The 13642-nt window shown below is 47.0% G+C and overlaps 1 protein-coding gene and 1 long non-coding RNA gene across 2 annotated transcripts in view; one reads left to right on the forward strand and one right to left on the reverse strand.

Moving 5' to 3' along the window:
• The window catches only part of LOC138521319 (uncharacterized), a 95472-nt gene extending 93830 nt beyond the window's left edge, over window positions 1–1642 (reverse strand). Inside the window, exon 1 of the long non-coding RNA XR_011283013.1 lies at window positions 1023–1642. This is a non-coding gene — a long non-coding RNA (uncharacterized lncRNA). The remainder of the gene's footprint in view (window positions 1–1022) is intronic.
• A 3474-nt stretch (window positions 1643–5116) lies between these two features.
• The window catches only part of PLEKHM1 (pleckstrin homology and RUN domain containing M1), a 351512-nt gene continuing 342986 nt past the window's right edge, over window positions 5117–13642 (forward strand). The window contains exons 1-2 of the mRNA XM_069634062.1: window positions 5117–5424; window positions 12466–12618. The gene's annotated coding sequence lies outside the window, so the exon portion shown is untranslated. The remainder of the gene's footprint in view (window positions 5425–12465; window positions 12619–13642) is intronic.

Consider the following 13642-nt stretch of genomic DNA (forward strand, 5'->3'; position numbering starts at 1 on the left):
ACCCCTACAAAGTATCTTTCTAGAAAGTGAGGGCAAACATAGGTTAGACACAGACATCATTTTTGATTTTTGACTGACAGACTTTGGACGATTATTGTTTTACTTTTATGGTTGACACTACTACCATATAGAATAGGGCAAGTTAAGTATTTATCCCAACCCCTTGCCTTAAATAAAAATATTCGAACTGATCCTTGTGCCTGTTTCTACCTCTTGTCACCATGCCAACCTCACAATATATTGTCTGAGATGTTTGATTACAGTGAAGTAGCTGGGCTTCCTAGAAAAACACACTGCCAAACTATCATTTTTTACAAAACGTACGGAGAACTGAATGCAATAATGTGAGCTTCATAAATCCTATTATTTGTGCCAGATTGACCAAATAGGTTCCTTCTTCCCAGGGGAAATCAGAAAGTAATGCATTACAGTACAGATAGGGAGTAATGGCATATGTTAAGTTATGTTACATTAATTTATACCAAGCTCTACTACCACCCAGGGGCAGTCTCAAGGCACTCAATGAGGAGGGACACGAAGCTTGTAGGTGCTGTTTGGTTATTTGCCCACCTGACTGCCCATGGCCATGCTAATCCCTATGGCCATTCCCACCCTGTTCCTACCCCTAGCTGCCAGCACAACACCTCTTCATATGAACACTTTGAGCTCGCTTTAAGCAAGCCTTACCATCAAACTTTTCACTTGAAGTGCCTGCCAGTGTTTTTTCAAAGAAAAAAATTCTTAACCAGGTGTGCCTTCAGCCACCCGGTTTATAAGCTCTATGTATGTCCTTAGCTGAAGTCTGTTGTAATTAGTTGTATGGCTTGTGGGCTCGAGGCATGGGCTCGTGAGGGGTTCCTGGTGTAGAACGTGTGTGTGTGGTTGCATGTGAGGATTCTATCTTTGACAGTTGGGAATGACTGTTACTGCCGGGTAGGGTGCTACCGGTGTCCTTACGTACATTCTCTCCTAATGAGAGATGGCACTGTAACATGGAATAAAGCTACCGTCTTATTACCTACCTAGGTGTCCCCGCTAGGTTACTTCACATGGCGACGAGGAGAACCGTTGCGGAGGGGACGGTGCAGCTGTGATGACACCGCCCTCCAGCTGACCAATCACCCCACCCAGCAGGGCTGGCTGCGGGACTGGAAGGTAGGAGACCCGTAAAGAGACAGCCAGCGGTGTCCTTTGTGCTACTCTATGGTGGTTGCGGAATGGACAGCGGAGCGCGGTGACGAGAGCAGCCCGGCGGCGCTGTGCTTCCAGGAATACCTGCTGCGGAGCGGAGACTGTCAGTGTTATTGGCACAGCGTGTTGGGCGCTCAGTGCCAGTAAGGTGGAGGTGCCCCGGCAAGGCTAATCCCTGTACGTTGGAGCTGGAGTACTGTTGGAGGTACAGCCGTGCCTTCTGTTCCCTGCGGTGCTGTTGCGGCACAGAGAGCAGTGGGAGGCATGCCAATGGGGTGAGCCGCCCCGGGAAAGGCTGCCGGAAAGCTGAGAGGAGGACAGCTAGCCGGTATGCTGGTCGGCGTGAGCAGAGCTGTGGGGAGCGTTGTGCTCCGTGAGAGCGCAGTGTGGGCAAGCCCGATGTTTCCAGGGTCCCGCTGGTTATGCTGAAGCCTGCAGTTGTTTGGCGGTGTCTTGCCAAATCAGGTGGCGATCAGGTGACTGCACGTCGGACCTGTCGGGGCCACGTTGAGGAGCGGCTCCGGATTGGCCAAGTGTTTAAGGAACGGGGCGATCATTTTGTAAAGCTTATTTGACTGCGTCTTATGTTTACATGTATGAATTTTTCCCTTCTATGGCGGGGAGGTAAGGTGTAAAGGGACTCTGGGAGAAAAGTAACTGTAATGTGTTTTCCTTTACAGCATGGACTTATAAAATGTTAGGCCAAATGTGATCTTATCTACTGTAAAAAAAAAAAAGAACAACATTTTTACAGGATGACTTGGGAATGGGTCAGCAGTTAGAGTCTAATTGGGAATTTGTTTTGCAATTGTCAACGCAATTATTTTATAGCGTTTTGCCATTTCCGTTGTGTACTAATATTTCACGTGGGGGATCTCATTGGGGTTGCTTAGGTATGTGTCTCCTGGGCAATTATTTGACTGGTATGCACGTAGGATGCGTGGTTTACCAGGTTTGGAGGCAGTGATGTCTATGCCTTGTATGGGGTTGAGCATCTCCAGGAGTGTAGGCTGGAGGTTGGTTTGTTCTCAAGTTGTTTTTGAGTTTCTCCATGGGTGTAGGCTGGAGATGGGCTTGTGATGAAGTTTTTATATTTTTATTTTATGGTTCATGTGGTAGTACATGGTTTAGTTTACTGGGTATCATCTTATTAACGGTGGTACGGATTGCCATTTGGGGTTATGGTTGTCCTAGTTAGGTGAACTAAAATTCACAATGCAGTGCTGCCACTTTGTGATGTCAATGCTATTGGTGGCTGTGGTTGCTACCGCATAGGGTTGTCGGCATTGGGAGTGTTGGTGTCGGGTTACCTTGTTTTGGTTATTTTCTAGGATTATATAGTTTCTGGGTTATTTAGTGGGGGCGTTTCCTTCGGGATGCATTGGTTAACTGTGGCAGTGGCTTGCGGATAATGTGTTTAGCTTGTTTGGGTTTTTGGACAGTGAGTTGACAGTGATCTTAGCATTGGGTCATTAAGTATTTGTGAGTTGTTTTTGGAGTGTCATGTTGGAGGCCAGGCTCATTGGTTTGCTGCGGGTTGTTGCTCTAGGATGAGCGGGTTTGTGCGCGGATGTGGCAGGTCCGTTGCCCTGAGGGACAGCTCAGGGTGGTAGGAGGTTTGTGCTTGTTGGGGTTAGAGTGTTAGCAAGTGTTCGTTTTTGGGGATGCTGTGGGTGTGGCAGACCCGCGTCCTGAGGGGCAGCTTGGGACTGGTGGATGATCAAATTTTTTATTTTTTTGTCCTCGTTTGGCGGAGTCTCTGGAGTTAGGTTGGTATTTTGGTTAGTTTTAAGGTTGTTGTTGGCTGGTTGATGGATTTAGGGTTGAAATAACGGAGTTTAAAAAATATCGTGTGGTGTTTTATTTACTTCAGGAAATTTAGGCAAAGGGTTTCGGTAGATATTAAGTGAGTCTGTATCTATTGGGTGATTGGTGCTTTGGCCTGCTTGCTCTGGGCTTCATGGGTATGGTTAGTACTTTGTTGGTATTTTGGTGGACTTCTGGTTTCAGTGTTTTGGGGTACATTTTCGTGCTGGCCACACATGATGTAATGGGGGTGAGTTTTCTAAAGAGGTGTTCTTTGTGATGTCAACGGGGGAGGATATGTTGTAATTAGTTGTATGGCTCGTGGGCTCGAGGCCTGGGCTCGTGAGGGGTTCCTGGTGTAGAACGTGTGTGCGTGGTTGCGTGTGAGGATTCTATCTTTGACAGTTGGGAATGACTGTTACTGCCGGGTGGGGTGCTACCGGTGCTGTTACGTACATTTTCTCCTAATGAGAGATGGCACTGTAACATGGAATAAAGCTACCATCTTATTACCTACCTACGTGTCCCCGCTAGGTGACTTCAAAGTCCTGTTAAATACAAGCATTGGAAAAGCCAACAGTTATGGCTTGTGTATAAGTATAAGTATTAGACATTTGCAAGGCACTGCTATTAGACTAACTAACCAGACGCACCAGTGATTTCTGCTGTGCATTCGTCTTAGGCTATTAGTACGTTTTGTTTTATCACACACAGATTTCATATTTTATAAAACTGTTTTATTTGCTATTTTCTTTTACTGTCGAACATAAAACCATATGTATATAAAACCAAATGTATATTTTCTTCAATGAAAATGACATTTGTTTTAAGATGTTTTTGAACAGTGGTACCTTTTTAATTAGTTTACTTGTACAAAGATGCCAGCCAAGTAGCCCCGAGAAACCGCTAACATGTCAAGGGCTGCATGCCATTCATTTTCGTGCAGATCCAGTGTAGGGAATACACTGACAAGACAGCCGCTGTGGCGACACTCCGTCCCCCAGACCCAGGAGCCCGCACATGACTCACCCAGGTGTGCCTGTTTTCTGAAGACTCGGCAAAGAGCGCTGCTGGCAGAAAGCGCTGCCTAGTTTTCTGGAAGCAGTTTGTTCGAACTCCACTGTGTGCCGTTTTACCCTCGGGAACAGAGGCTCGTCCAGAAATCAACCAAGTACATAATCTAAAGCTACATTATCACAGGCACAAACTTCCAAAGCCTCAGACACTGATCGTACAGCTGTCCAAATTGATATATATGTCCTGCAATTTACAGATCTCTCTTTATTAAGGTGAATATTGTGATCAATCAAAACAGAAAAGTCCATTATTCACCTAAAGGTTGTCTTACTGAATCAATATAAGACATATTTAAAAATCAAAATTGTGGCTATTAAGATGTTCCCCTAATGCTCTTTGCTGATTGGGTTTGATGAAGAGATACTGGGCCTCATTACACGGTAGGCGGTAAGGGTTTACCGGTACCGGTAAGGGCACCGGTACCGGTAAACCCTTACCGCCTTACTACGAGGTCCCTTTGCGGGACCCGACCTTAACGGCTGGTGTAGACCAGCCGTTAAAGTTGGGACCCGCAAAGGGACCATGGTGCTAATTACGGTACTGTAATTTGCGGTACCATAATTAGCTCCTTCCCCATTCCCATTGAGCCCTATAGGGTAAAAATGGGAATGGGGAAGGGCCATGGAGGAAAGGGGAATTACCGCCCCGCCAACCTTGGAATGGGGTGGTAATTCCCCTTTCCTCCATGGTGGTACCGGTATGGTACCGTGCTAATAGCACCATGGTTTACGGCCTACCGTGTAATGAGGCCCACTGTGTTGCAACCTGGCCAGGGACCACGCCCCTTGGCCCTGTCCCTCCAAAGAGGTGACCGTCCCACCAAAACATTGTTTCCATTTCCAGCACTGCACAAACAGTTCCACTCCCGCACAGCAATTTAAAACCCTGCAGTACAGACATCAAAAAGAAAGTTATGCCTCTACAACCAACTTCTATAATTCAGCATCAATAAAGCAGAAAGGTTACCCTGAATGTTCCTTCTCTCCCATTAACCTAACCCGTTGCCCTATTAGTAAAATATGTGTGTTCTCTCTATGTATGTTTATATTATGTTTCTTACTTTTGAGACCTATCTCCGTCGTTGTAGGCGTGAGCTTGTTTTTTCTGCTTATCCGAGTGGGAGGCAGCTTGTTTTGGGCTTGTTTCTGAAGGGCATCCAGCTTATTTTTCCTTGGGACCTGGCAACACTGACTGAGTACACTGCAGCTCAGCCCCGGGCAAGCCCAGTGCCGAGTCTGCCTGCTGCTGCCACCGCCGCCGCCACCGCCGCCGAGCTGAGGCGAGCGTCCGAGAGGATCGTTTGAGTTAGTGCGCCCCGCTGAAGTTGGCACCTTCCGGATGTTGCCCATGGTAAGTATAGGAGGGAGAGGCAGCTGCTGGGCTCCGTGTGTTCAGCCCCCCTGCCCCCAATGGCCCGGTTTCCCTTTCACTTTCTCCTCTTCCCTGGTGTTTAGCAACTCACCCCTGAGGGCTAGGGGGCCCCCGTTCACCCTGCTACAGCTTCTCGCCCGCCGTCGCACCCCAATGTCTGCCTTTTCCGACCGTCTGGCGTTAATCTTCTCTCCCCCCCACCCTCCCCACCGAGCTGACACCTCGTCGCGCCGCCTTCCCCCACCCAGGGCCGAGCCACGGCCTCTAGGGCACGAAGCACTATAGCGTATAAACAAATGTCACATCATACGATCATAATAACATCGCGGCCCAACAGCGCAAAATGAAAAAATGACACCCGACAGCGTACATGACATACATAAAACCTGCACACAATGACACATATCTACAAGATACAATGACGTTTAACACTTTCAAACCTCATTCTAATGCTGCTGCCTTTTTTCAAATTCCACAAGTACACCTATCACGCTTTCTAGAGAGTACCTAATGAGTGGAAACCCCGTTGGTTTGAGACCCTCGTGTCCGGCCGCTGACATGACCCCTTTTTATAGATGTATTCACTAAGCTAGCCATCACTATCTATGCTAAGGCTCAGCCTCCGGTGTAATTTACTATTGTATATTATCTCACTATCTGACCCTCCTGTAACCAGGATCCTAATTGATGTGTCCTTTTTGTTGATGGTAATATGTATGTCTGTCTATGTTTGTAACCTTTAAGTTTTTCAAGCGCCCAGTTACCTCAGGGTTCGGCGCGCGCGGTACAAATACAAAAAAAAATAGAGCCTAGTTGAAGGCTCCGGGCTCTGTCCTAACTTAGTGCCACTGTAATCTGTGGCAGGAGTCTGGCAGAGAAGTGGGTTGGCGGCAGAGAGAGCCCCCCCATCAGCATCCTGTCCAGGGTAGCTAAAGCCGGCTAATATCGCTAAAACCCCAAGTCTCTTCCTTGAAATGCCCCAAGGTGTTTAAAAGGTCCCCTAAGATAGAACGAGCCCCAGGACACTTTGAACACATGCAGGGATGGCTTAAAGAAACAAAAAACAATACACAACGAGTGTTGTGGCACAGATGCCAGACCAGGCTATGCATGGGAAGGGGCACGCTAGATGCATTCCACTGGACAGACTTGCATGGAGAGCACCGGCTCTGTAATTGGGAAGTAAACAGTGGGGTTACATATGTAGGGCCAATGATTACGGAGTCTAATTTAGGACGTGTGGCCTCTGTAAATAAGCTGTGTGCCTCAGTAAATGTGAATTGAGCACATGTGTGCAGAGGCCTTTGTGTACATTGTAGGCCGGATGTGCTCATCAGCTGTTCCAGTGTGATTGCGCATGCGGGACAGGCAGCGTCCTCTCCCAGGAAGAACTTTCAGGGGTCTTGCGTTCTGCACGTGACTCTGCGCAGTGGTATATAGACATCTTGAATGTTTTCATTAGAGAATCCACATAATTTTCTATCAGAGCACCCCTGGGATGTGGAGGAGTGGGTCCAAAATAGCTCGTTGGCTATAGACTAGGTAGCATTGTGTTGCTGGCCTAGAATGCTTTCCCGCACTCTTGCTTGAGCCGCCAACTAAAAGCAATATCCGATGGCGTTGCAGTTTGGCTGTTGTGGAGGTTTTTTAGAACGCGCTTAAGATAATTGGTTGTATAATGCATAAGATTGTCATCAGCAGTGCCTTTTTTTTTGCTCAACATATAAAAGCGATGTTGACTGTTTATAATGTGCGCACCATAGACTGACTAGCCACTATGCACATTACTGAGGAACTGCTCGTGCCTCTTGTAATGGTGTCATTGGTAACAGTTCGAAGTTCAATTTTCAACTGATTAATTGTTGGTGTATTGCATCTAATGTAGTGCCCCCTATAAATTCCTACTGGCTTAAGTTTCTAGGCCTGTAGGATAGCTCGGGGAGTAAATGCACCTGCAGATGTGACCTTGTGGTAGCTTACATGTCATGGTCCCAGTAAAATGGCGCAGCACATTAAGGTACCAGTGGAAGAGACCTTTGTTTAATCACAGGTCCCCTATGTGGTAAAGGAGCAGATTTGCTGCAGAAATGTCTACAGTTTAAATGATTAAAGATAACACGTTAAATAGATTCCTGCTCTTCTCCATTTCGAACCCTAGGGAGGATTGCATATATAGCTATCCAGACACCTAAGGTTGTAGAGTGCAACATTTTGATGAATAAGTATGAGATGGGCTGGTTGGCGTACTTACTCATGCAAGTTTATTAAAACCGTTATACATTACAGTTGGTTATGATATGATAGGTTATTTATAACGCACTTAATATCTGGAGGTTTCTAAGCTCGGACCCGGGGATCGAACCTGTGTTGCTCCGTGTCGTCTTGCTTCCAAGGCGAGCACGTTGCCGCTGAGCTATTCTCCCGAGAGTTCTTATCAGAAGGAACCTCTACACTTCATCCAGGACCTGAATACCTTACTCTTCCGAGAACTTCTTGCTAACAGTCGATCTCTCACATTACCACCACTTCTGAAACTCTCCCACTTTAAGTGTAATCCCTTTGTGTGTCCTCTACGTGCAGCTATTTTTTGGTTCCCAGGTAGGTGGGCACTTTATGTATCTCATAATACAAGTATAGCAGACCCTCCACTGTGGACAGTTGCCCTACGGGCTGATGGACTGATTATTAAAATCATTCCTCCTCTTGCACTGCAGCACATAGAATACAGCAGAGTCCCCAAAACAAAAAATGTGCTCCATCTGCCACTTGGTCACTATTTCTGCGCCTGATCACAATCCCCTGCATCCCTTTTACAATATTTTAAACAAGTCAACTCAGCTAGTAATTGAATATTCACCTAATTCTAATTACTATTTGCACGCAATGAATGTGGGGCTCTTTATTTGCATGTTTGCACATACTGCAGTCTTCCGAGGGGCGTTGCAACCCACAAGTCTTCAAAGCTATCCCGATGGGAGTAGGCGCTGTACAAATACAAAATAGCATCATCTAATAACATTAGGGGATTTTTTTTACCGTGGGCCTAGCTTTGGAAGCAACGAAGCCCCTTTACAGGTCATGGGGGGTGGGGCGGGGAGTACACAGTGAGGGAAGCAGAGATGCAAGGTGAGGGGAGATGCAATCATAGACACCCAGCCCAAGGGGAATTCTAATACGTGTTCATGTTAAAGGAATCGAGGACATGATTAGTATAACAACTATGGTATGCGTAGCCAGGGCAGGTACAGGCAATGCAATTGCATTAATTTGCATGCAAGGTCACTCTGGGGTAAAAGGGAGAAGAGCGTGGGTGGTTGCGGTCGCCTGAGCAAGCTTTCGTTTTGACGGTTACCTGGCGCACAGTCATAGCTTTATGCTGCCTCTGCTAGGCTGTGCACAGGAATATCTGCCACCATAGGTCATTATCACGCTGGCAGGATTGGTGGTGGTGCGCGCTGAAGCTGACTGGGTGCTCGCCAGGAACGGAGGTGCAGTGAGGTTATTGAGGAAGGAGGCGGTGGTTAGGAGCCTGGGAAGGGTTTTAACCGTCACAGCATTAGGAGTTTAGTGCTATATCGCATACTCCTAAGGCGAGCAATTTGAAGCTTGCCCCTCGCTTGTCATTACCGCTACGCGTGTTATAATGGGTCACCCAAACAAGTTAAGGGTCACTCGAAGTAGGTGCCACAAACGGGCACAGTCAACCACTTTAGTTGCCTCTGGAAGATTAAGGGTGGTTACAGGTTAATTGCGTTAATAGTATGTGCCATCTGGGTATGGATTGTTCTCTATTTGTCACTAATAAAATGTTGTTTTCTGTAAGGTATAAATGTTTGTGGGGCAACAAAACTAGGTACTCCTAGCTTACCCAGCCAGTACAGTGGGCGCAAGGAAGGAGGATGGTAATAAGGGGTCATGGCGAAATTAACACGTTTTCCTTTCTTCCCGGTCATAGTTAGCTTCGGGTCATCGGCAGGGTGGTGGTAATACGGTGTCATGACCATTTTTACACGTTTGCATTTCTTCCCGGATTAGATTTGGGTTGGCCATCGGCCATTCGATCATTGCAAGAGCAGAGCCAGGAACACGAGACGGGGCGGTAATTTGGGGTGATAAAAAAAATGATGGAGGGCAAGGCGTGGTCTGCTACTGTTTAAGGACACCCAGCGCCGCTAGTCCATTTGGGGGTTAACGATCTGGTATCCTTTGGGTGAAGGATGCTCCTCCAAGGCATGCATCCATCCTCGTTGCAATTTTGGCAATTTCTTCCAGGACACCGACATACTCGGGTCTGAGATCTATCTAGACAAACTGGGAGGAACTTCTTTGGTCCTGCTCCCTACAGTGACAAGACGTGGGATGGCTGGAAGGAGCGGGGGGTGTGGAGCTCTCCACGCAGCGTAGCCTTGACCCGCACGGCACGGCAGCCTGGCCCTGTGTGCCCAGCCTCCCCCTTCTCCAATGGCCCACTTTCCTTCCTCTGCCTCTTGCGATTTCCCCCCACGTGCCCCCTCTGCCGCTTTCCTCTTTTGCACTTTGCGGTAGGCAGCTAAACTGTTAAGTGCGTATGTTTCGTTTTATAATGTTTGAAAATGGTCAGTAAAATGTATTGTACAAGGAGCCTTCATGCCTCGATTAAGACCCTTTCATGAAGCGCCCATGGGGCGGCAGTTATCAACGTTTTATTTATAATCCAGCACGTGTTATTGGGGTTTGCATGGTTTACGAGTGTGTACGGGTACGAATGTACTGTGTGGGTATAGTACTTGTTGGGGGAGTACCCTCATGTCAGAGGCCCAGAGCGCCAAACCTCTTCCAGATGTGGAATTTGTGAAAAAGTCCCCGGGTATGAGGCTGATTGCAGTGTAACCAGCTCCGATTGGAGGGAAGGGCTAGCACCAGTGTCTTATTGTTCTCCTGAGCTGCACACCCTTCCTCTATAAGGGGCTTATTTACTCTGTGAGGACACAGATTGTAGGTCATTTGGTCGAAAACCAAATGATCGAATGCCATTTGATCGGGTCAAATGGTCGAATTTTGTTTTTTTTTAAATGGGGGTTTCCCCCCAACCCTCCCTTTTCTATATTAATTTTTTTTTTACCAAACAAAACTAAAACAAATAAATAAATTAAAAAAATGCGACTTTTTTTTTCCGACCATTTGACTTTCGATCAAATGGTCATTCGATCTTTTATTTTCGACCATTTGACCGGACAGTGAGGACGCCTCTTAAAGCAGCACCAACACACGCTCTTTCCAGAGCCGCCCTACTTCAGGAAACCTGGGCCACCATTCTCTTCTCAGCACCTTCCGCTTCACTACCTTGGAGCACAACCTCGTGCTGTGTGTGCCTACATCCCCTCTCCTTATTCGCATAAGGGTGGCAGGTGTTATTACAGAGAATTACTTTCCTGAATGAGTGTTCAATACACGAATATCGTGGGCAGTTACCTTAAAACATGTTGGCATTCGTAAGGAAGGAGACAGTTAGAATGTGACGCTCATTATATGATTTGTCACTGCTGGCATTTATCTATGTGGCAGTGTACGGAGTGAGGCTTTATTTGAAGTAGCATGCATAATGATATGCCATTCATGACGCACCTGTACATGAGTGTTTCTAGGAGCAACAAGGGAGGGAAGACGGCTGGAGGACAAACCACACTATCTTACTAGGCCTTGTGTCATTCAGATTGTGCGAGAATGAGAAGTGCAAGAGTAGGGGAGGGGAAAACAGGGCAGCAATGCTCTGAGTAAGTGCAGCCAGGGCAGCGCAGCTCTGGGTAGTGCAAGGACAACCAGGGACTGTAGTTAGTTACACCCCCATAGTGCGTGGTAGGCCCAGAGGCAGTGCAAGGGTGACTGATCAAGTAAGAGCCTGGTACCCAGTGTGAATCTGAGGGTAGCGAAGCAACCAGTTGGTACTGCAGACAGGTAGGTCAGCGGGAGAGAGGGGAAGCAGAGGAGAAGAGTAAGGTTTTGAGCTGCTTCCGGAACTTCAGGTGGTCCGGCTCAAGTTGACTTGTGCCCTGGGTATAGTCTACACATTTAGAGCGGCTACGTTGTGCTGAAGTAGTGAATGTTTTTGTTTGATTGCTACCGGCTGGGCGTCTCAAACTCGGCACACTCTCACTCTTAGTTTTACGTTATTACCAATGCTGGCATGCTAAGAAAAGTGCTTCATTAGTATGCAGTGCAGGGTGGCAGTGCCCAGGGAGTAACACTAAACAGCCAAGCTAGCCCGAGGGTGGGAGCTTTATTTGCCCCTATCCCAGCCCACACTCTGGAGGACGGAGGGGTGGGGGGTCTGGGTCTCAAAATGGCTCTCATATTGGGGTGGAAAATGACCCACATAGCTCATCTGGCCCTGAACCACTCTCATAGATTGAAAGGTCGCCACGTGCCAGAACCACAAGTGGAAGTTCCTGGACCATAGTATGAACGTACTGGTTTTTCAGAGGTTTCCAAGCTTCCATGAACCCAGGCCGTCCTTCCTTTTCTGGGTGTCCAGACAGTTCAGGATTGCCTGTGCAGAGCACACTGGGTGAGGTATGAACTGGCGCAGGTTTGAGTGGTGGAATGACGAATCCATAATGGCGGGAAATTACTTTGGGCAACTTCCAACCGGGCTTCTTTTAAGCTGCTTAACACAATTGAGGTGTAGCTGAGGGCACTGTGTGGGCCACAAAATGTCATGACTTCAAACAGAGGGGCACCACCTTGTGTAAGCACTTTAGAGAGGCGTGAAGAGCTGGGACCGCGGTTTAGTTTGCTTTCTTGCTGATTGTTCTTCCCAAGTTTGTTGAGTTTGCTTCTATTAATAAGCTTGCTTTTTTCTGCTGTCTGGTGCTTGGGCCCTTGGGTCGCTTTGTACCTGGGCTTCTGGGATTGCCTCTGCTACTCAAGTCCTCGATACAAAATTTAAGTCCTGGCCACTACATTCTTTAAAAAATGTTAGCTTAAGAGGCCTTTGATGTTTAAGTAGCTACGCTTAACGAGATCATTTTCCACAATTTGTAGACGAAGAGAAAAGATGACGAAAGAAGTGACAGTGACTTAAGTGAAGCAGTGAAACTTGGGTGCCTGAAAAAAGCAAAACCAGAGCTGATTTTCGAATACTTAACAGCTGAATCCCCTCGCCCAGGAATGAAGACAAATTACACGGCATATTAAGTGAGTAAAGTTGATTAACAGAATGGCATACATGTTACAATCCTCTTTTGTCCCAATCCTGTGTGCGTTGGTTATTTTGGTTGGAAGAGGATTACTTTTTTTATTTTGCGCACACTCCTATCGTACTTTTCAATTTCATGTTCTTTGAATGACCCCTGGATGCCCCAGTACTTTTGGCATTTTCCTTTAATAATGTACCCCTTGGGTTATGCTCAAACGTTATCTTTTAAAAATTAGATGAACCTGTGCATTCCTGTTATGTTCAGGGGTACTTTGATATAAAGGTATTGGTCTGGACTCGCGTTGTGGTGAGATGCTTGAGATGCTTTCATTTCATACATGTGTAATGCACAGAAAGGCCCGGTAGACTAAACTGCATCTGTTAATGTTAAAGGATATTTGTATCGCGCACTATCGCCACCGGAGTGGTCTCCTGGCTCTCTGGTGGCTCTGAAAAAAAGGGGGTAGGTGGGGTGTGTTAGTAGGAATAAGCGGGGAAAAGTGCAAGAGGGTATCCCTACATATTATCCCCACCAAAAATATCGCTGTACATATGGTAGTCTGTCTCGCCATAGGTGATATTTTTGGGGGGGTGATTTGTGGGAGTGGGGGTTGTGGGGGAGTCCCCCGCACATTTAAAAATAATGCAGAGGTTGCGGGGGTGTCCTCCGCAGGGTCCATGGCTCAATATCACCGCAAAAAAATGGTGATATTTTTGTATCGCTATATTTTTGCTGGGATATTAACACATGGTACCTGCAAGAGAGCGTGATAACACACGTTGGCTGGGCTTGGGGTGTTTTTCCGGTCGGTAGCCGTTGTGTGCTGTTATGTGTAGTTTGTTTTGTTGTTGCAGTGTAGTGAAGTTTGTGCAGATTGTTGCGTTTATAGGCTTGTGGTTGTGTTTTGGTTAGAGTTTGAGAGGTGTATGTCGAGGGTTGTAAATTGTTAGTTGGCATAGCTGTTCGAAAGCGAAGCGCAGAACTTACATGTTTCCTCTCCGGGTGGGGGCGCAAGCATCTCC

Source organism: Ambystoma mexicanum, chromosome 13, assembly GCF_040938575.1.
Source record: "Ambystoma mexicanum isolate Mex_15411 chromosome 13, UKY_AmexF1_1, whole genome shotgun sequence".
Lineage (NCBI taxonomy): Eukaryota > Metazoa > Chordata > Amphibia > Caudata > Ambystomatidae > Ambystoma > Ambystoma mexicanum.